The 22,274-nt window shown below is 40.8% G+C and overlaps 1 long non-coding RNA gene across 1 annotated transcript; it reads right to left on the bottom strand.

Moving 5' to 3' along the window:
• Positions 1-11,093: 11,093 nt before the first annotated feature.
• LOC149935846 (uncharacterized) lies at positions 11,094-12,222 on the bottom strand. Its single transcript, XR_016472279.1, has 4 exons — positions 12,135-12,222; positions 11,932-11,966; positions 11,728-11,827; positions 11,094-11,671 (listed from the first exon to the last, which is right to left on the bottom strand). It is a non-coding gene; the product is annotated as an uncharacterized LOC149935846 (long non-coding RNA).
• Between the last annotated feature and the right edge of the window lie 10,052 nt (positions 12,223-22,274).

Below are 22,274 nucleotides of genomic sequence, written 5' to 3'. Positions count from 1 at the left end.
GCAAAGTCGATGAAAGCAGTAGTTTTAGTTGGGTTAAATTGCGGTCCATTGTCACTACGTACAATTTCAGGAATTCCGTACCTCGCAAAAAATTTCTTTGTTATTTGAATTATTGTTTGAGCGGTTTGGTCCTTCAATTCCGCTATCTCAAAAAAACGGGAGTAATAATCGGTTATTAACAAATACCACTTTGAATCGAAATAAAATAGATCAAGAGCTACTATTTTCAAAGCTCTGTCCGGTAAAGGTGATACTATCAGTGGTTCATGTTTATTCTTTGATTCCTTAATACATTTTGTGCAGCTCTTAACTTTGTCTTCTATGTCACGAGATACACCTGGCCACCATATACTTCGTCGAACTCGAAGTCTGCACTTCGTGATACCCAAGTGACCTTCGTGAACTTTATTCAGCATACTAGATCGCATGGCTTTCGGTATAAGAATTCTGCATCCCATCATTATCAAACCATTTGGCACAGTTATGCTGTCGCGATAAGGGTAATATATCAAACAAATTGGATTGACTTTGCTCTTTCTAGGCCAACCTTGTTCAGCATAAATCTTGATAGTTTGGCATTCAGAATCTTTTGTTTGGCTTTCCCAAATTTCAGCTAATTTGCCATCGGATGCAGGTAGTGTAGAAGTGATGTGCTGAACATAGGCAGCTAATTCATCTTCTAACTCAGAGTCACCTATTTCTAGCAATGGTGCTCGCGAAAGTGTGTCAGCGGCGACCAATGATTTACCAGGTATATACGTTATCTTATAATTGTAGCGCATTAAACTAATTCTTAAACGTTGGAGTCTTGGAGATAGATCGTCCAATTGTTTTGCTTGGAGTAGCGTTAACAATGGTTTGTGGTCCGTTTCAATGGTAAATTGTAATCCAGTGATATAGTCACGGAAACGTTCGCATGACCAGGCAATTGCTAGAGCTTCCTTCTCTATTTGCGCGTAGCGTCGTTCCGCGTCCGATAATGTTTTCGATGCATACGCAATTACTCGTTTAGTACCATCTTTTTCCATGTGTAGTATTACGCTTCCAATTCCATAAGCTGAAGAATCGCTGGATACGATGGTCGGTTTATTCGCATTGAATATTCCCAAAACTGGTTTGCTGGTTAAAATGTGTTTCACATTCTCAAATGCTGTTTTCTGTGGTGTATTCCACATCCAACTGTTTTTAGAGCTCATCAAACTGTAGAGAGGTTGCATTATCTCTGACATATTGGGTATGAACTTGCAAAGATAGTTTGTCATCCCGAGAAATCGTCTAAGTTCCGACACATTCGTTGGTGGAGACATCTTGTCTATCGCTTCGACCTTGTCATTATCAGGTCGTATACCTTCCGTATTTATAATATGGCCCAGAAATTTCACTTCATCAACCCCAAATTGGCATTTGGCACGGTTAAGCGTGACTCCTTTTTCTTCCAAACGCTTAAGAACTTTTCGCAAGATAACGTCATGTTCCTTCATATCGGAGCCCCAAATAAGAAAATCATCTTGGTGACCCAGTGTTCGGAATATTGTCGATGTATGAATTAATGCGACGTTGAAAATGTTCAGAAGCTGAACATATTCCAAACGGTAGTCGATAAAATTGAAATCGCCCAAATGGTGTTATGAATGTGGTATACTGACTTGATTCAAGGTCCAGGGGAACTTGCCAGTATCCTGGGTTGCAGTCTAATTTAGAAAAGACTTTCGCTCCAGCCAAACGTCCCAGTGTATGATCAACTGAAGGCAATTGATATCGTTCTCGTCTAATGTATTTGTTCAATTCGGTAAAATCAACACAAATACGCTGGGATCCATTTGGTTTTATTACGATTCTCATCGGAGAACACCAGTCGGTAGGCGTTTCTACTGGTTTTATTACACCTTGTTGAACCATTTTATCGAGTTCGTCTTTCAATTTATTCATCAAGGGAATCGCAACTCTTCTTGGGGTTGCTAACGCATATGGCACTGCATCGCTTGTTAACTGCATCTTGTATGGATCTTGAACATTTCCTAAACCTTTAAAAATATTCGGAAATTCTTTCTGCGGGTCTACTTGTGAAAATGTTGAAATTGCGAATAGTTTCTTCACAGTTTTCAAATTATCACTAGCTGTCAAACTCAATAAAGGTTTATCAAGATCTCTCACAATGTATACTTTTTCTTGCACAGCATTACCATTAAATGTTAATTCAGCATCAAGCATTCCGAGGCATTGAAGTTGGGACTTAGCTGGTCCAAAACGTTGTCTATTTGGTTTCTGGTACGGATATTTTCCAAGATGAATTTTATACACAGATTCCGGAATCACTGTCACCTCAGCTCCCGTATCAATTTTGAACGTTATTTCAGTTCCATTAACTTTAATGTCTACCAGCCATAACGTTTTTCGATTTACATCTGTAATTTCCTCCAGATATGCATTAGAATCGTCATTCGTATAAGTAACTTCACCCATGAAAGCCTCATCAACCTCTTCAGTAACTTCATGTACTGGTTTCTTTTTCTTAAAGCATTCTTTTGAATAGTGTCCTTTGTGTTTACAATAATGACACGTAACATTTCGAGCAGGGCATGTTTCAAGTGTATGCCACGGTTTGCCACATTTATGACATTTTTGCTTTGGTTTATTTCCATAGCTGTTATTACTCTTATCATCAGTATTACGAGTTTGACGAGAACTGGAACTGTTAGATCCAGATTTCTTGTTCGTGTAAGCCGTAGACGGATACTTTGTACCTATCTTATTAACTGTTGCATTTTTAGATACTGACTGACCTTCATGTAATAACTCTTGCTGGCGTTTAACTTCCTCATGTTGACGAGCAGCAACCACAGCCTTGTCCAGGGTCATCGTGCTATCTAATTACATTCTTTCAGAAAGGTTTTTGTCTCGCACTCCTACTATAATTCTATCTCGAATCATCTCGTCATGAAGAGCTCCGTAATCACATGAGTCTGCCAATGCGTATAGCGCAGTAATATATTCTTCCATGTTCTCCTTCTCGTTGGTTTCTTGAATTAAATGTCGCCCTTTCAAAAACCACATTTTTCCTAATCACAAAATGAGATTCAAACTTGTCAAGAACCGTTTTGTAGATCGTCTGATTTGCTGCAGAAAGCCCAAACGAAAGAAAAATATCTTCGGCTTGATCGCCCATCATGTATATTAAAGCACTGACTTGTTCTTCATCCGGCTTGCCACACAATCCCGATGCCATCCTAAATCGCTCAAAACGGCGCTTCCATTTCGGCCATTCGCCCGGAGTTGCAAAATTATATTGTTCTGGTGGCATAACCTGATAAGGGGATCATGCCAACTGGTCGCTGGGCAAGTGGTCGCCGGCCTTGTCGTCGCCGGCCTAGTGGTCGTCTGGGACAAGTTGTCGCCGGACATCTGGTACCCTAAGAAAGTTCATAAGATGGACAAGTCGTCGCTTATAAATAGTTTTTCATTCAAAAGTCGTCGCTATAGCAAAAAAATAGATAAATCTATATAAGAAAACGTCGCTTAGAAGGGTTATAAAGAGAAGATTTTAATTTTAAAAAATTTTTCATAATGATTTAATTAGTAGAGATAAGAGCAGGGGCGGCTTAAGGGCCGGGCAACCCGGATAACTGCCCGGGGCGCCGTTTTGAGAGGGGCGCCAAAATTGAGTTGTGCGCCTTTTTAGTTTACCAAGAATTGGATTTATTTATAAAAATTTTTATGAAAGCATAACATAATTTGAAAAATCTTTAACTAATTAGAAATACAAACCGTTTTCCCAACCAAAATGTCCAACATCGTCGATGATCGTTTTTTTGCGACTATTTATTTTAAAATAGTAAATAAACCATAAAATTACGGTGCTTAGTTCTGACGGATAAAGCATTTCCCTGGTATTTTAATTATAAACCAGGGTATATAATATGAAGAAGAAAAAGTGGTTGGGCGATACTACAAGAATAGAAGTGTGTCAGAATTTTTAGCCCGGTGTACCTAGCAACAGGGGCCATACCACCGGAGGCCTATCATCATATTGCCCTACGCCAGCGTCCCCAAGCCCGGACAGGTGGCAAATCCAGCATGGGTAGTAGCGTGGGTGTAGCCAGTAAGAATTTGCCTGTACACCGATTACGTAATCATTAATGAGTTCAGATGATTACGATGAGTACAGAATGATTACGATGAGTACAGAATGATTACGATGAGTACACAGGCAACCCAAAACTTTAAAATTGTTACAGATGAGTAATTGAGTACGGGATAATTCCAATGAATAAGCGTGATTACAGATTATTACGCGTTATTTCATAATGATTACGGTGATTACAGATGAGTACGAAGATTACAAATGATAACGGGATTACAAATGAGTACAAAGGATTGCAGAAGAATACGTAATCATTACAGTTAGGGTGTACAACGATTACGGGAAGTCGATAGCCCCTCGGGTAGTAGTACATTACTACTGATGGTCGGACCTTTGACGCAAGCCACTCAACCCAGCAGAAGGTGCAGCAATGGGCGGACCAATTCTCACTACAGCCGTGCGAGTAAGAGTGGATGCTATAGTAACTCCTTCCGAAACCCTACCTACGTAGGTAAAGAGTCATACCCTTTGTAGAGAGCTCCTAAAGGGGAACGACGGGACACAGCGGTCCACATAACCCGGCACAGCTGGCCACGGAGATCGCGGTGTGACTCCAAAAGGCGGGAAACAGGACCAACGTGCCCTCAGACTGAGGCCCGCCGCCCCACAGCAGGCTACCCAATCCGCCGAGGCGGCTAGTTTAAACGGACCCTCTCCGTTAGCCTCAGTCGAAGCTCAGTTTCCAGCCAAACCTGGCCAAAGTCGGAGGTGGAGATAGGACCATTTGATCAGAGCTAACATCTCCCAGTGCGCCACCGCCCTTATGGGTTACAAGAGCTGGACCCCGACTCCCCGGTAAACCCACTAGTTATTGCACACTCTAACCAATTTAGGGCCACAAGAATAGAAGGAACCCCAAAGTAATACAGTACTTCTATGTACTTGCTTGCTATTTCGTTGTCATTTATCCAGCTTTATGATAAATAAACTAGCAGGCCATTTTCAAGAATTCTATTTGTTTCTTAGACTATTATGAACCTGCATTTAATATTCTAAAATGCATTTAAATCGTTTTCGATGGCTAGTTCTTAAGCAGTCTATCGGTACGATTTAATCTGTCGTGTGTCCGTGGTTACAGTTAGTCTCTCTCTTCTATTTTACGCGCACGCGCAGAAAGCCATTTATTAGTTTCAGTTTAATAGTTTTTGTTAGATAGATATTAATTAGAGTTACATTGAATTGAATTAAGATGTCCGAGAAATACAAGCATTCTGGTTCTTTAAAAAAAAAAGTAAATTAAGAGAAGCCGTTAAAGCAGAAAAGCAAGCGACAGCTTTAAAAAAGTTCATAAGTGTAGGCCTTAAAAAATCCCGCAAAACGTTTCTTAATTAAGTTGTTAAAGCAATTCATGTAATGAATAAAAGAATTAAGTTTACTAAGAACAACCCGTGAGTTAAAAATAAAAATATCCAGGGATTATTTTTATCTTTAACTCACGGGTTCTTCGTAAACTTAATTCTTTTATTTCACATATTAACCGTGATACTATTCAGTATGGACATTATAATTAATGTACTTAAGGTATACTAGTCTTGCCACCTTACCTAGTGTTTCAAGCTCCATGTAAAATGACCCTGTACCATAAAGAAGGTATTAAATATGTTTACACAAAGTATTTAGAAAGTGATTAAAGGGATTATTTATTGTTATGAAAACCGTAAAATTATAACACGGACCTGTTAATGTTTTTACATGTGGTCAGAAATTTATATCCCGGTTCTCCAAGCGATCATACAGCCTACTACACCGCCGGTCTCATCAGAATGCCCTACGCCAGCGTCCACAAGACCGGACAGGTGACAAAACCAGCATGGGTAGCAGAACCCCACTACTGATGATCGCACCTTCGACGCAAGCCGCTCATCCCAGCAGAAGGTGCAGCAATGGGGCGACCAGCTCGCCACTTCGCACACAGCAGTGGGATAGAGAGCGGATGCTCTAGCAACGCCAGTCGACACCCTACCGAGAAAGGTAGGGAGCCAAGCCCATTGGAGAGAGCTCTTAAAGGGGAACGGCGGGCACACAGCAGCCCGCATAACCCGGCACCGGATATCCCGCTGGAACCCCAAAAGGCCGGGAGATGGGTCCGCCGTGCCCTCATACGGAGGCCCGCCGCCCCACAGCAGGCTACCCAATCCGCCGAGGCGGCTAGTTTAAACGGACCCTCTCCGTTAGCCTCAGTCGAAGCTCAGTTTCCAGCCAAACCTGGCCAAAGTCGGAGGTGGAGATGGGACCATTTGATCAGAGCTAACATCTCCCAGTACGCCACCGCCCTTATGGGTTACAAGAGCCGGACCCCGACTCCCCGGTAAAGCCACCAGTTATTGCACACTCCGACCCCTTGAGGGCCTTAATGTTTTTAGAGGGGGGGGGGTAGTTTAATTTAGTTACAAAATAACAGGGGCGCCAAAAATCCCCCTTGCCCGGGTGAAAAATATTTCTTGAGCCGGCCCTGATTGAATAATCATCCAGAGCCTGCGTATAAGATTAGCAATATAGGAAGATGGATACTTCTCTCGTAAAAGTATAATATATACTTCTGATAAAACGTATTTTCAGAAACGTTTAACCCTTTTAATTTTTTATGGTCAGTATAATGAGTGAACTAGAAAAACTACTACTTTTGCGTAGTTTGAAAGTTATCTCCCCCCCCCTTGTTAAAGGGGTTTTCCCTGGTGTTCTTCGGTTTCCCCTTTCAATAAAATTTTTATAGGTTTAATAATAGTGAGTGAAGGGAGCTGTTGGCTCGCGTGGAAGGAAGGGCTTACTACCACCCTCCTACGCATTGTAACCCGGCCACCTGATTAAAAATTATTAAAAGTCGCTGATTTCTTGGGTATTAGAATAGCTGATTATTATTATTATCATAAATTTCTAAAAGGAAAACCTCGAGTAATATTTTTAACGAATCGGGTTTATCGAGTACTTGATTAAGCGGAAACTTTCTCTTGTTCGAGTCGAGTAACAAAAAGGAAAACCTCGAGTAATATTTTTAACGAATCGGGTTTATCGAGTACTTGATTAAGCGGAAACTTTCTCTTGTTCGAGTCGAGTAACTAAAAGGAAAACCTCGAGTAATATTTTTAACGAATCGTGTTTATCGAGTACTTGATTAAGCGGAAACTTTCTCTTGTTCGAGTCGAGTAACTAAAAGGAAAACCTCGAGTAATATTTTTAACGAATCGGGTTATCGCGTACTTGATTAAGTTGAAACTTTATCTTGTTCGAGTATAGAAAAAACAAATACTCAACAAGTTTCGAGAGCAGCTTATTCGAGTAATCGGGTACCCAAATATGCAATTTTTTGGTACTCCGTAATCGACGAGTATTCTCCAATTACTTATTCGAGGTCGAGTTCGAGTACTCGCACAGCCCTACTATTTTGTCGGTTTATTTCATTGACTATGCAATGAGTTTAAAACTTCAATAGGTTATGGGCCCAGTACGCTTCCACTGCGGCACTGATATCACCGTCCACACCACGAAACGACTGAGTGAGTATCCGGAAATCAATAAGTTCCTGATCTTTCCTGATCACGATGGATGGGCTTCCTCGACACGACATTGAGAAACTGACTGGACCAGAAAACGGGAGGAGCTTGAAACGGGAGGTCATTGTCATTCTCACGATCTGAGATATTTTCGACGTCGTCACTGGTGACCGAATGGAACCGTTATCAAAAAGAAGTTCCGAGTGGCCTTCAGTAGCGCTCGAACCCTTATCTGGTCATCACTGTCAAGGAAGGTTCAGAACATGATCACCGTAAGGAACCGAAGGAGATGTGGGACAAACTGCGAGAGATATTCGAACCGAAGTAAACGAACAGAGCAAGTAAACGAAATCACAGACCGAAGTGCTATAATTGCAACAAATACGGTCAAATCTCCAGAAACTGTCCTAACCCGAAGAGACCGTGGAAGGCGACGGGAGAGGTGGCCATACACGAGGTAGCAGTGGAAAGACACACGATTCCGGAAGTTCAACACCCCAGCTAATGTCCAGGTCGGAAATAAAGCCCAGATGTCTGCAGACGGTGAAGGTGGCCTTGCAGTAGTAATCCGCATCGGAAAGGAGTTACATTGAGAGGTCATTCACAATGTCTAGCGTATCAAAGATTTCGCTTGTATGTTTTTTCGTTGAAAAGTGCAGTTACGAGAACAATGGCTTGGAATTTAGAGCTACGGCAAAGTCACGCAGCCTGTACGAGAATGGCGAGGAAACCCAAAAAATGCGCCTACCTGGGAAGGTCGATCACCTATTCCGTCTGGACATCACTCTAGAAAGGTCGAGAAAATCCGTACATCTGGCAGCTGATCCAAAGAATGAAAGAAAGGCAGATCTCCAAGTCTTGCACGAACGCTTTGGTCATTAAGATAAGCGTCACGTTGCAGCTACGCTAAAGAGACTCTGCTATGAAGTGGTTGAGTCGAAGATTGACAAGCGCTGAAAAGCCTGTATGTACAGCAAAATGACCAGATACCGTTTAAGCACTCGTCTGGACAAGGCGGAAAGACCTGGAGATCGGATTCAATCTAATCTCTGGGGACTATCGCCAACACCGTTTATGAAGGGCAAGATATACTACCTACTTCTTAAGTATGAATACTCTGGCTTGAGGGTCACGCATTTTCTGGCGAAGAAATCTGATGTGGTCGACCGTTTTAGAGACTTTATTGCTCTTTTTACAACCCACGGGTACACTGTTCTAGAGTTGGTAACCGACAACGGTACTGAGAACGTAAACGACGACTTTCACCAGATGAAATCGCGAGTCAATACCATACACCCCAGATCGGAACGGGGTAGCCAAGCGAGATAACCAAACGATTATGGAGTCCGTCCGAGCGATGTTAGTGTACATGTTAATTCAGATCTCCCACCCAATCTGTGGGGCCTAGGCGGTTAATACCACGACGTATGTATTAAACTGAACGGCTCCGACTCGTATTGCCGGGAAGACACCGTATGAGCTATCGACTGGGAAGACGAATCCGTCCTATGATTTTTCGGAACAAAATGCTTCGTTCACAGTCCAAAGGTGAAGAGAAAGAAACTGGGGAAGAAAGCCTATAAAGGTGTGATCGCCGGCTACGAGCTCAAATGTCTTACGGTCTCGGGACGGTCGGTTCAGTTCCGAGAAATTCGTTGTGGAGACGGGGATTTCTGGTTCGGAAGATGCCTTTAGCCAGAGTGAGCAGTCGACGAACTCTCATGATGCAACATCGGAATCAGATGAGAGTGGGGATGACGGGACTACCAGATCCGTCAAGTCAAGAGATGACTTGACTACCAGATACGTCGAGGAACGAGAAGATGCCTTACCCGTCGAACTACCCAAAATATGTCCAGCCGGAGCTGACGGCCCTGTCCTGAGGGATCGCTCGAAGCTGAGGAAGCCATCATGTAGTGTCTGCTCTCCTCCTGCGGATAAAGTGTTTCTTATACGCGACGCTTTGCCAAAAACAGTTGAAGAAGCTCATTCCAATCTTGATTCCACCGAGTGGAAAAGGGCGATAAACAAACACGGAGTCTACGACTTGATCACTCCTCCACGGTGAACGTTAAATAATTGGGAACAAATGGTTTTTCCGTTTGTAAACAGATGAAAGTGGAACAATCACGAAACACAAGGCTAGCGTTCGACAGTACAACGTAAGAGAGTGTGTTCAGCAAAGGATTCATTAATATAGCCTACGTTCCGAGTCAAGATATCTTCGCGAAACTATTACCGGCAGAGCCTTTCACTCGTTACGCCGGAAGTTAAATCTACACGCGTATGACAAGGTCTTCATCGAGGGCCAGTGTTGAAGGAAAAAAACAATCGATATTGACTTTGTTCAAATTACGCGTTACCGTTTCTTCATGTATCTTCGGTGTTTGTAAACAAGATAACGTTTTACTGATAATAACCTAGTTTGTTTTCTAATATGTTGCATATATATCGAACCAGTAGAGTTTTAACCTAGTTCAGTACAGTATACAGTCTGGTTCTTTACTTTACAAATAATGTCGTCTTAAAAAATAATACTTCAGATTTACTTATTACTTGGTTTATTTCAATAACTGCCGGGACAAGTAGCATAGTCTTGTAATACAAAGCATTTTGGAGACCGAATGTGGACGGCCTTGTGAGAAAAAACAACAATCTACAAACGGGTGGTTGTTATACTTCCGTTACGGGTGTCCCATCCATATCCCCAAGTATCACCCCGTTGGCGTGGCCGTAACACAAATCTCACCCTTGATTAATTCTAATCACTAATAAAAAAATTATTTACTATGCTATGCGTTTAAGACTTCATTACATTTAAATATTTAATTTAAAATCACTAAACTATTTCAAGCACTCTAAAAATAAGAATAAAGTGAAAATTGGAATTTCCCGGCTCATTAAAGATATATAAAAATATTGAAATTCAAAATTCCCGCCCTTTAAAGACCTGGAAAAATATGGAAATTCATATTTCGCGCCCTTTTTTAGCGCGCCAGAAGAACAATAAGAGTGGAATACTCAGAGTTCCGAGAATGCCACTCTTTCGAAAGAGGGAGAGTGGTAAGAGCGGGAAGAGTGTCGAAAGAGGGGGAAAATCCCCTCTTTCGACGATCACTCGCACTCTAGAGGGAGAGTGCTACGATTGAGAGTGTTTACAGTTTCGCCCATCTCCACAACAAAGCGGTGTTCTATTATAGAACACCGCTTTGTTGTGGAGACTAAGCCTTGGTTAACCACTCCACCAGCCAAAGTTTATGGACAAAACACTTGACTTTTAAATTATTACCACAAGGCTAGATTCGTACGACTTCTGACACCATGTTATATTTCTTGAATAATCTTAAGTAAATACTACTTAATAAACTATAGCAAAAAATATATTTAATTAGAGCAGTACAACTTCGTGTTACATACAATAGCCATTGAGGAACAAGTATCTTTGTAAGAAGATGACCGAGAATAGCATATCGCTAATAACTTAGTAGCGACATCTATAGTTCGTATTTGTTACTTGTCCATAATACAACAACTATTATTTTATTATTAAGTTACATTATTAGGAACATATTAAATCACTTAATATCACAAAAAGTACAAATGACCTAAAGATGCAGCTAGTACAAGCTCAGGACTCCGCTGTAAACTTACAGTCGCAGCTTACCCCTAAAACTCACCTTGATCAATCGCAGAAAGAAGGAGCTGAAATACATATACTCAAAGAATCCGTCGCAGTTTTGAAAGCCAAGGTGGAACTTCTTCCTTCACAGCTTGAGGAGCTGACAAAGGAATCCGAAAACGTAAGGAAGCTCCAGCCTCTATACTAGTAGATGGAAATATAGTAGCTTTTAAGGTCGGCTTCGATGATCTTGACATCCTGGAATTGGATTCGGGAAAATCTAATGCCGATGAGAGTTTCCCTTTTTCGGTTAAAGCCCGCAAGCGTTTTGGAAGAGGCAAAGAAAATACTGAGAAACCAATTGCGATTTATTTCGATAGTGGTGAAACAAGAGAATCCATTCTCAAAGCTGCTGCTAAACTGAAATAAAATAAGGTCTCTGAATACTGGAAGGTCACGATGGCCTCAGAACGTACTCTTGAGCAAAGATTGATGGCCCGAGGTGCCTTTAAGGCCTCACCAGCAGTCTCCACGGCCGGGAATACCGGAGTGAGCCAAAACAAATTCAAGCCGGGCCTGCAAGATGGAAATCAGGCCTTATAGTTAACGCCTTGGAGATACAATAGTGATAGTGTTGTTTCTATAACGATAGATAACGTAAATAAATTTATTTACGTTACCTTGTCTATTTTTGTATATTTTAATAATATGGCCCCTGTAATAAAAAAAACGAATGTTAGATAAGAATGGTTATATAGGAGCACGATACCGCATACGGGGAGATGACGACGATGTAGCCGCATATATAATACCGAGACTTACTGTATTTCAATAAGATGTTCATTCCTTTTATTTAACGCTACTAAAAAGTTTTAATACTCACCTTGTAAATACATGTACCTCATCTTCATTGTATACATACAAAATACAAAAGATATTTTTAGTTTTGTTAATAATAGTGAACTACCTCCTCCAACTGTTAAATGAAAAAACGGAAGGATCAGAAAATAAAGGCGGCATGACCTTGGGGTTTTGGATTTCTAAATATAGAAGGCGGAGCATCGGAAAACAAAGGGCATCATCTTTGAGATGGAGTAGAACCTTGGATGAATAATAAAAGCTAACGCTTACTGGATATTTCACAGGCACATGTACCTTCGTCAACGCCAGCGTTGCCAGATCGAAAATCTGAAATTATCGTATCTAAGCCAAAAAATTATCGATTTTCCTGGAAAATTATCGTACATTTCTTTTTGGCGATAAATTTTAATTCATACATAAATGCGTTGAATTTAGATGATTTTTTAAAGCACTACAGGAGTTTTATTTCAGGGAAATAAACAAAATGTCTATTATCATTATTAACTGAACTTAGTATGTTTAAAAATGTTTGAAAAAATGCGGTAATAGCTAGGAGTAATAAACTCACACTCTGGACTACGCGTACAGAAAATGTATATCATTCATTTTTAAGTAGAAAAGTTATATAAATTAATAATAAAATATAAATCGTTCGTAGGTTTTTAAAAAAATCTAAAGATTATCGTACATTATAGTACGTTGAGGCAGAATTATCGAAATAATGGTACGATATCGTACGCCATGAAAATTATAGTACGCCTTAAAAATTTTGATTAAATTATCGCACTGTGCGATAATTATCGTACGTCTGGCAACGCTGGTCAACGCATTCGCGGGCGTCTCTCAAACTTTGGAGAAGACGGTGAGGTAGCGAGGGGGGGGGAGACAATTTAGTGGGACAAGCTTCGCGGCGCGTGCGCGAGATTTCAAAAATAAGTTAAATAACGGAAGTTTGAAATTTGAGTCCTGTTTTCGGCTTCGTGTGGAATCATTGTAAGCTATTAATAGTTAAATCGTTATTACTTATTAATTCAACGGTATAATACGGTACAATAATGTTATAAAATGTTAAGAGTCAAACATTGTTTATACCCAAAATGTCACCGAAAGTTGATTCCGGCCACTGAAACTCATATCTAAAACAATAAATAATTAATACTTACGTAAATAATAATAACCATTTACTTACTTAAAAACTACAAACAATAATAATTTCTATAGGGTAATAATCCACCACGTGGAGAAACACGTGCGCCCTCCATAAAAGCTTGTCCCACCAAAACGCGAAAAATCGACAGATGGCGCTGAAAGCAATCCCAAATTTTGGTGGATGCGGAAAACCGAGAGTGAAATATCCAGTAAGCGTTAGCTTTTATTATTAATCCAAGGTAGAACCAAAATTCCATAGGTTTAAACCGTTGTCGAGGTGAGAAAAAAGATGGTGGCGTGCGGGTCGTCCTGGTCATTGGAGAAACAGTGACTAAGGTTAAACGTTGCGTGGAACACCTATGTTTTCAATTGGAGAGTGTCCGGTATATCAGCTTCCCCATAATTCACGGTGCTGTGGGCGCTATACCTTCAGCGGTAGCCGCAAACACAGTCACCTGTGAATGCCTAAGCCAGGATATTCTAAATGAACTCTGGTAGCGTTTTCCCCGGCAACCCCTAAACCGAACCCAGAGGCTACCAGCCTAAGGAAGAACGCTAGGCAAATTCTGATTAAATTAAGCAATTACTAACGTTAGCCGTAAGAGAATTAACAAGAAGGATCTCGAATAATAAGATAATTAATATAGGTTAATATACAAACTATAAAACATTATGCCTAACACAATGAACTAAGATACGAGCAGGGTATTGCCTAAAACTATACAACGTTTAATCCTACGGTTACGTAATCAAATACGTCACCCAGTGCACTGGAGCTAAATAATCGGGGCTATACCACTGAACATACCAAACCTATGGTCTTGGTCTAATTAAAAGTTCTTATTTCTTCCTTCGCTGGTGCGAGTGGGATGATTACTTAATAGTACTTATCTCATCGATGAGGTTGCTTTAGTCTTGGTCTCCTTAAGGAGCTGATGGCGGTGGCAAGAACTCCGGGAGCCCTTACTCCATGTCGTGACGAGACAAGGGAACGGTCGATGGCGCACTGCAGTTGCGAACGAACATTAAAAACGCGTTATATTCACGAGTTTCACAATTCCCGCACTTTACTGATCACCTAGGAGCAACAAACACAACACCCCACACAAGGAGAACGCAACCCGTCAAAAGTCGTGGATTTTCTTGTGTACATTTTTCATTGGCTAGACGCTTTAGCGCCTGCTGCCGTCGGAAGGGGAAAATTCAGAAATTTTCTTCCCCCCGCCCGTAAAACGTTCAGCGTAAAGGCTCGTGACGCTCGTCCAATGAAATTCGTACACAACCCTTCGTTAGCGTGTTTAAAGTCTAGCTGCGTTCTCCTTGTGTTATTTGCTCCTAGCTGATCACAAGCAAGGTTTTTTTCGAGAAGCTCTGGCCAGCTTGGCACTGCGAGCGAAAAACTGTGGCTTCTTTTCGTCATTCACTCTTATTTATGACCTACTTCGGGCTGCGCTTCGAGCCACTCTCCAGCCCACCTAGCGCAACCACGTCACTGGTATTTCGTGGGAAAAACACACACGAACATAAAACACGTGTTGGAAAGTTTCTGGCCATTCCCGAAATCTTAAAGCGTTTGACCTTCGAGATCCTTCTTGGAATATATATACAACGGGGATTAGTGAAAAGGTCTATTCCCGAACGGAGCCCACCAGGCTGGCGCCAATAACATTCGGAAAGAAACAAGTTGGCCTAGCCGTATAGCATATACTAACTTATAATATTAAAGTGAGTGGACTTAATAATTCGTCACACTCTCTGCAGGTGAATTTGGGACTGATCGAGACTTGAATGGGCGTAAATTCAAAGAGTTTGTCGAGAATAATGCATTGGCCATAGGAAATCTCTCCCCAACTTGTGAAAGCACGCATCCATGGCATGGGCGAGAGTCACAGACTACTATTGACTCTGCTGTATTTAGTCAATCCCTTTTTGAGAGTGTAGGGTACATGGAAATTGATCAACATGGAGATTTCAGCATTGGAAGTAACCATAACGCTATATTCGTGGAATGTTTGCTTAATGTTACGGACCACACTCATATGCTGGTGTCCCTGATCATCCCTCGAAACCCCCAAAATGTTTGGGAATTTTGATGACGCTGATGGTTTAGTAGCCTCTAAAGTTGAAATGGAGAAGGTGATTAATACAAACGCTGATAGTTGTCTATATGACACTTTCTTTGCGAAAAGGATCGTGTCTAATTTAATTTGTATGAATTATACAAAGTAGATTACAATAAAACGAGATTTATTTCATTCTCCGGCGTTTTATACAAAGAGTGTGACGTCATATAGCTTAAAAATCAGCACAATATAAAATATACATTTGTTTACTGATAACATATTAGCCTATAATATATAATTATGGCCTTAATATTACATAATTCTGTTATCAAGGGTCACACTCCCAAGAGTTGGTGGGACAAGGAAATTTCTGAGGCGTTATCAGCACGAAGGGTAGCAAATAGACTCCACAGAAAGGCCCTTCGCACCCATCACAGTATTGACTATTAAAAGAGAAGTGGATAGAATACCAGAAGGCTAAACAGCAGGCCGGACGCTTATTTCTAAAAAAAAAACTAAGAATGTGATAGGGAGCGAGATTGAGTCAGCAGGAAAGGAGAAGGGCAAGAAATGTCATATTTCTAAATTGTTAAGCCACGTGGCGCCACGTCCTTAGACATTTAATCTCATTATCTCTTCTTCATCTAAATATTGAAAGTATTCCTATGTAACAGAGACGCGTCAGAACGGAACCTGACAATCACGCGCTGTGAGCTAGAAGCTCGTAGATTTGTAATCTTCTTGTAATAAAAGTTAGTTGTTATTTATATATCTTATTTACTGTAGTTCCCAGAGCTAAGTTTATCAGAACTATCAAATTAGATTTAAATAGAAAGTCACTTCTAGGCTTCAGACCAGTAGCGGCGCTAAGGGTGGGCTGAAGTGGGCTTTAGCCCCCCTGCAATTCTGAGAGGGGCCACTTATTTATATTAAAAGGGCCACATATTTGAATGTATGAATTTTCTTTATCTCTAGAAATTGGTTTTATTGCCAAGAAAAATTTTCTGGAAAAAAATTTCAAAATCAATTTGTTTACTCAATAAGATAGTAGACCATAAACAGATAGATTCGGGAGGAAGGGAACGGAAATTGGGAGAAAGTTGAATGGACCGTAGAAAGAAAAGAAAGGGAATTTAGTGAAATAACCCGGGCATGCACATGTCCCCTCCAGGTCGGATACAAGGTCATAGGGGGTCCAGTAAACGCGACGAGAGCCGCACCAAGAAAACGACCTTGCTCTTCTCGCTTCCTGGAAAATTTATAAGGGGTCACTAAATTTGTAAAATGGAGTGTAGTTACACCCCATGGTTGTAAGGGCCACAAAATTCTTAGGGGCCACAAAATAATTAGCCCACCTGTGAAAAAACCTTAGCGCCGCTACTGCTTCAGACAACAACATAACGATAAATTCTGGCGTTATGTAAAGAAACTCGGACAGAAGGCAAGGCTATAGTATCTAAATTCAAAGGTATCGCAGCTAAGGATGGTTCTATACAAGTGGCTAAGCGAATTGTAGAATTTATCTTAGAATTAGTAAACGATATTCTGGTAGAAGTGCTGAATTTTCCGAACACCCCTACGGTGTAGCACCACTCCATCTGAAGGGACACGATTCTCTCTCTGAGGACTTCAGTCTTGGTGAATTGGAAGCTAAAACGTGGAAACGTCCAATCGCAGTAACCTATGCTTAAGAATCGTCTCACCATGTTTTTGGAAGATAACAACTTACTTGGTGAGGTCTAGGCTGGCTTTCGGGCGGACAGGAGGATAGCAGACAACCTCTTTACTATATCAACATTTATAGAACGGTCTAAAAAATTGTGTAGACCTATAGAAATAAACTAATACGTGACTGATACTTCATGGTTTAAAACGTCATTTTAATTTTATTTTTCATATTGAGACGTGCTTGAGAAGGGGCTGCGGCCCGAAAGCTCACAAGAAAAGTTAAGACATTATTTTTACCAGAGTTTCATTTCATTTTGTACGCTTCTTCAAAGCAGTTCTCTACATTTCGAGTCTTTCTCAGTCAGTTAATTTAGTGTCCTTTTTGTTTAAATATTTTCGGGCTAGTTAATATAGTTAGTTGGCTTTTTTCTAGCTTTTTATTTAGTACCTAGTTATTTTTTAACAAAACTATATTAGTGGTGTCTGTTTTGTTTTAATATTTTTGGCAAGAGCCGACTTCTACCTCCTAAAGGTTTAAAGAAGCCGTACTGCGCTTGTTTTAAATAAAAACATTTTGGGCTAGTTTATATAGTTAGTTGGCTTTTTTCAAGCTTTTAGTAGCTTGATATTTTGAACAAAACTATTGGTGGTGCCGAGGGTGGTACCATTCTTAAAACTAGTTTTTTTTTAAGACTATAGTGGTACCATTTTTAAAAGGCGTAATATCTGGAGTTTTTACTTTAAAAACTAAAACCAGAATGAGTTCCCGAAAGTTTATGTCGGGGGCCCAAAAACGACAAAAATGTAAGAGAGAAGCGAGCATAGTTAGTAGTCAGAGCTGTTGGCATGCAGGGCTTGCCACCACCCTCCTACGCATTGTAACCCGGCCACCTGAATTAAAGGCTTGAAAAGTCGCTTGATGACTTAGGCCTAAGGTGGTGCCTTGGGTATTAGCCTAGCTGATTATTATTATTATTAGAGACGCAATGGAACGATTTCTTCAACCGTCAGCTAAAATAAATAAACTGAATTCAGGGGAGACTCTAGGTTTTACAGAGACTGAAAACAGTAAAAAAATGTTGTTGACGTTTTACCCAATGTCGATGTCAGTCCGGCTAAGGAGGTAGTTCTAAGTTCTGAGTTATCGGAAATTTTCGTTGAATCCTCTAATAGAGCCTCGAGTGCAAAGATAGACAATTCAAACGTAAGACGATTAATTGCTTTAGATATTAGTTTAGATAAGGATTGTCTGCCCGTTCAACCTAACCTCGCATCTTTACCCAAAACCCTAATGGGTGGTAAAAACCGAGGATTCAATTCTTCTTGGTACACCAAATACCAAATGCTCAAATATTCTGTAGCAAACGATAAAGTTTATTGTTTTTGTTGTCGGCATTTTTTAGGTGGCAGAAATACGGGATTTATTGAGGGGTTTTTGGACTGGAAAAATATGGCCAAAAAGTTCGAAGAACACTTTACTTCGACTAAATCTTTACACCAACAGTCTTATAAAATATATTCAGACTATTTGGAATCGAAATCTCGAGGCTCAATAGTATGTCAGGTTGATCAGCATCATAAAACAGACGTTGCTAGAAATAGAGATGTCTTAGCTGCTCACGTGCAGCAAGATCTCGTTCTTCGGGGGCATAGGTCGGACGTGAAAATGGGAACAGGGGCAATTTCGTAGAAATTTTAATTTATTAAAGATAAATTGTCCCTACTTAAAAGCCAAGTGCGAAAGTATGCCAAATAATGCTAAATACATACATAGCACTGTCAAAAATGAGCTGATTAACCTTAGTGGAAATTTTGTTAGGCGAATGATGGTAAAGGAGGTTAATGCATCAGGTGGTTTATTTTCCGTAATTGCCGATGAGACTTGAGATAATGCGGGAGTAGAACAGCTGAGTGTTTGCATTAGGTATACTAGAAAGGAAATTAGCGTAGTAGAGCGATTTTTAGCATACACAGATTTGCATAAGTTCGACTCTGAAAGCATCAGCTTGGCTATAATTACCCTTTTTACGGAGAATGGACTGAAAATTTAAAATTGCGTTGCTCAGACTTATGATGGGGCCAGTGTAATGAGAGGACACGTAAAAGGGGTGAGGGTTCAAATAGAGAAGGCAGTAGGTGGAAATGGTCCGTACGTCCATTGCTATGCCCATCGTTTAATGGCGTTTTCCATTGGGACTGCTCCGAGCGTGATCCGGATTTGCCTTCTACGTCATCGCTCTACCACGGAGAACTCCGCTAGGTGCTCGGAGGACTAGACTTCCAGCCCTCCCAATGGAATACGAATTTTTCTCGGAGTCACTTTGCTTAAAAATTGCTCTTTTTGGTTGCACCGTCCCTCGAGTTGGGGCAGCTCGGATCAATCCGCGAGGGAGCAACAGTGCCAATGGAAGACGTGCCTCCTTTTTGGAGTTGCCCTTTTTGTCCCAATGGAACACGTTTTATATTTAGGAGCGCTCCAGGAGCGCTCAGAGGACTCCAATGGAAAACGCCATAAATTTAGTTTTGGTTGAATGCTGCTCCAATAGACGGTAAAATAAATTCCAACGGCTCCCAGCCTCTGAAGGGTTTTTGAATTTGGGGGTAGGAAAAAAGGGGGAAAGTTTCGTGACAGCATGGCTGCCAGCCTCCCCACTTCGCGACTTTAATTGTCACTTAAGTCATTTCAACCGTTTTTCACGTCTATTACGATTGATATCAATTAATTATTTGTATTTTAATTTAAACAATTCAAGTTATAGGTAAATTTACAGTTAAACAACCATTTTGTCTAGCTTTTATTCCCGAAATATAACGGTCAGTTTACTTAGATGGCGCCACGTGCTCTACGAAGAATCACGATTTAGATAATTGTTACTCGGCGACAGTTAAAAATTGGTCTCTGCGGATGCTCCAATACCAACCAATCCGGTGTTCCCTCCCTGGCTAGTGTCCAGTTTTTAAGTGGCAATGACGGTTTAAAATTCCACCCCCATTTATTTTACCGTCTATATAGTCGCGGTTAGGGAATTACTCGGACTAGTTCAAGCGATCTATAATTTCCAAAGCAATTCAGTTATTAGGAGTGAATGTTTTGATAATTCTCAAGAAGAGCTGGGCTACGAAATAGTTCTTAAAATGCCGCAAAGCTGCGACACTAGGTGGTGGAGCAAAAAAAAAGGTCTTCATTACTTCAGAAGTAGATTTGATTCTGTTCTATTAGCATTGGAGAACTTGGCAGAAAATGGTAAGCCCGAAGAAGCTGCCAAGTGTCGAGGGTACATATTGCAATTACAAAACTTCCTAACTTGATTTTGATTACGGCTTTAGATGAAATATTAGATATTACCATAAGTGGATCATTCTCTCTAAGTATACAAATTCCGGGTCTCGGTCGGGTATCTTATAGCGTTTTCCATTTGATTACTCGATATTCGCTCCAAATCTGTCTCTGACATCATAGATCTCGCCCCAATCAACTAGAGTAAAACCGCAATTGGAACATACCATTACCATATTCCTGCACTTTGTTGTTTTTCGTCTGCTATTAATTTTAATTTTCGCGTCTTGGTCTGCCATTTTGCAAACAAAACTAAAATGAACACGCAAAAATTTGCTCCGATCTCGATCTCGATCCGTTGATCTGTCAAAATCGGCAGATCAGTTTTGAGCGATCGCGGAGCACCCGAGAGCGGGAAATGGAACACACGAAACTTGATCGGAGGAGATCCGAGCACGCAAATGGAACATAAAATGTTGATCAGATCGATCTAGATCGCTCGAGAGCAGTCAAATGGAAAACGCTATAAGTCTGGGTTTCGTGACGTCAGAGCTTGTATAGAGAGCAAACTCGGGGAGAAATTCAAAGAGCCAACCCCCAAAATTTCTCTCTCTCGGTCACTCGAGACACGTTTTAGACGTGAGACGTACCATAAGAGATGTATGAAACGTTAGATTCGGCAGTATAAATTCAGAGTGAAGTTGAGGGTGATACACAGTATAGGGCGGTTGTAAAGGGCTGCCAGACCGACCCCGACAAAGACTCTAGTCATAGGTAGCATAGCGTTTTGTCTACTTAGAGAGAATGATCCACTTATGGTATTACCAACTCCTTGTCGGAATATTTACAAAGTTCGAGTGTCGTTCTAGCTGAAGCTATCGCTATTTGCAAAGCTACCATAACTACCTCAGAGGAAGTAAGGAACCCCGAAAAATTCGACTTAATTTGAGACGAAGCTTCTTAAGGTTCCCGATCGCAACACTGCACCAGGGAACATTTAACAGAGGGAAAGGCAATGACCCGGCGGAGAGCGCTAACAATGGCGGACTTAATCCTTCCACATGGAGAGGTCGGGAGAGCAGGGAACACTTAACACCTGGCGCAGTACGTCACTCACGCCTGCGCTTTACGGTATAGAACGTTGTTCTGCCTTTCCCTCTGTTAAGTGTTCCCTGACTGCACCTTTAGCTTTTAGAAAACGAAAAATAATCCCTAATCAAAGACTAAAGCATGGTGTGGTAACGTGTACAACAGGAAACCGAGACACTGAAGCAAAGACCTTAAATGAACAGTTGAGATCAACTTACTACCAAATATTCGATAAATTTATATCAGAAATGAAAAACCGATTTTTAGAAAATAATAGCCTAATTAAAGGAATAACTGCGTCTGACCCCGACTCGGAAAACTTTCTCGTAGAAAATGACGTCCTAGCCCACTGCCAAATATAAACTCGCTTTAATTTCGACCTAGATTCTTTGAAAGGTCAAATTAAAATAGCCAGAAATTTAAAAAAAACGAAAAATTTGAAAAGCGTAACAGACTGTTATCACTATCTAATGACGATGGAAGGTGGCTTTCCCGACTTAGTTAAGTACTATAAAGTTGTACTGTGTATTCCCGTGGCCAATACTATTTCGGAAAGGAGTTTCAGTTCCTTGAATACAATTGAAACGCGTCTACGGACAACAATGCGAGAGGATAGACTTTCTAATCTGGCCACATTATCCCATAGATATAAGAAATGTATATAAAGGTCTAGATAAATTTCGGGGCGTCTAAGCCTAACATAAAATACGGAATTGACACCTAGCAGACACCGAGGAAGGCACGTGAACAAGAGCGCGAGCTCTCTTAGCATTTTAGTACTAAGTGCTTGACCTTTCCGCAGGCCGTAGTCTTTAGACACCATCTGTTGGTGACTTTTAGTATAATTTTTAAGCAGGAGACAATGGCTCTCGCGACGATAGCACGAGATTTCTTACCGATAGATATCGCCTTATAA

The sequence above is a fragment of the Leiobunum rupestre genome, chromosome 7 (assembly GCF_980474605.1).
Source record: "Leiobunum rupestre chromosome 7, qqLeiRupe1.1.hap1, whole genome shotgun sequence".
NCBI classification, from domain to species: Eukaryota; Metazoa; Arthropoda; class Arachnida; order Opiliones; family Sclerosomatidae; genus Leiobunum; species Leiobunum rupestre.
Note: the sequence above shows the minus strand (reverse complement) of the source record. Positions and strands in the feature narration are given on the sequence as shown.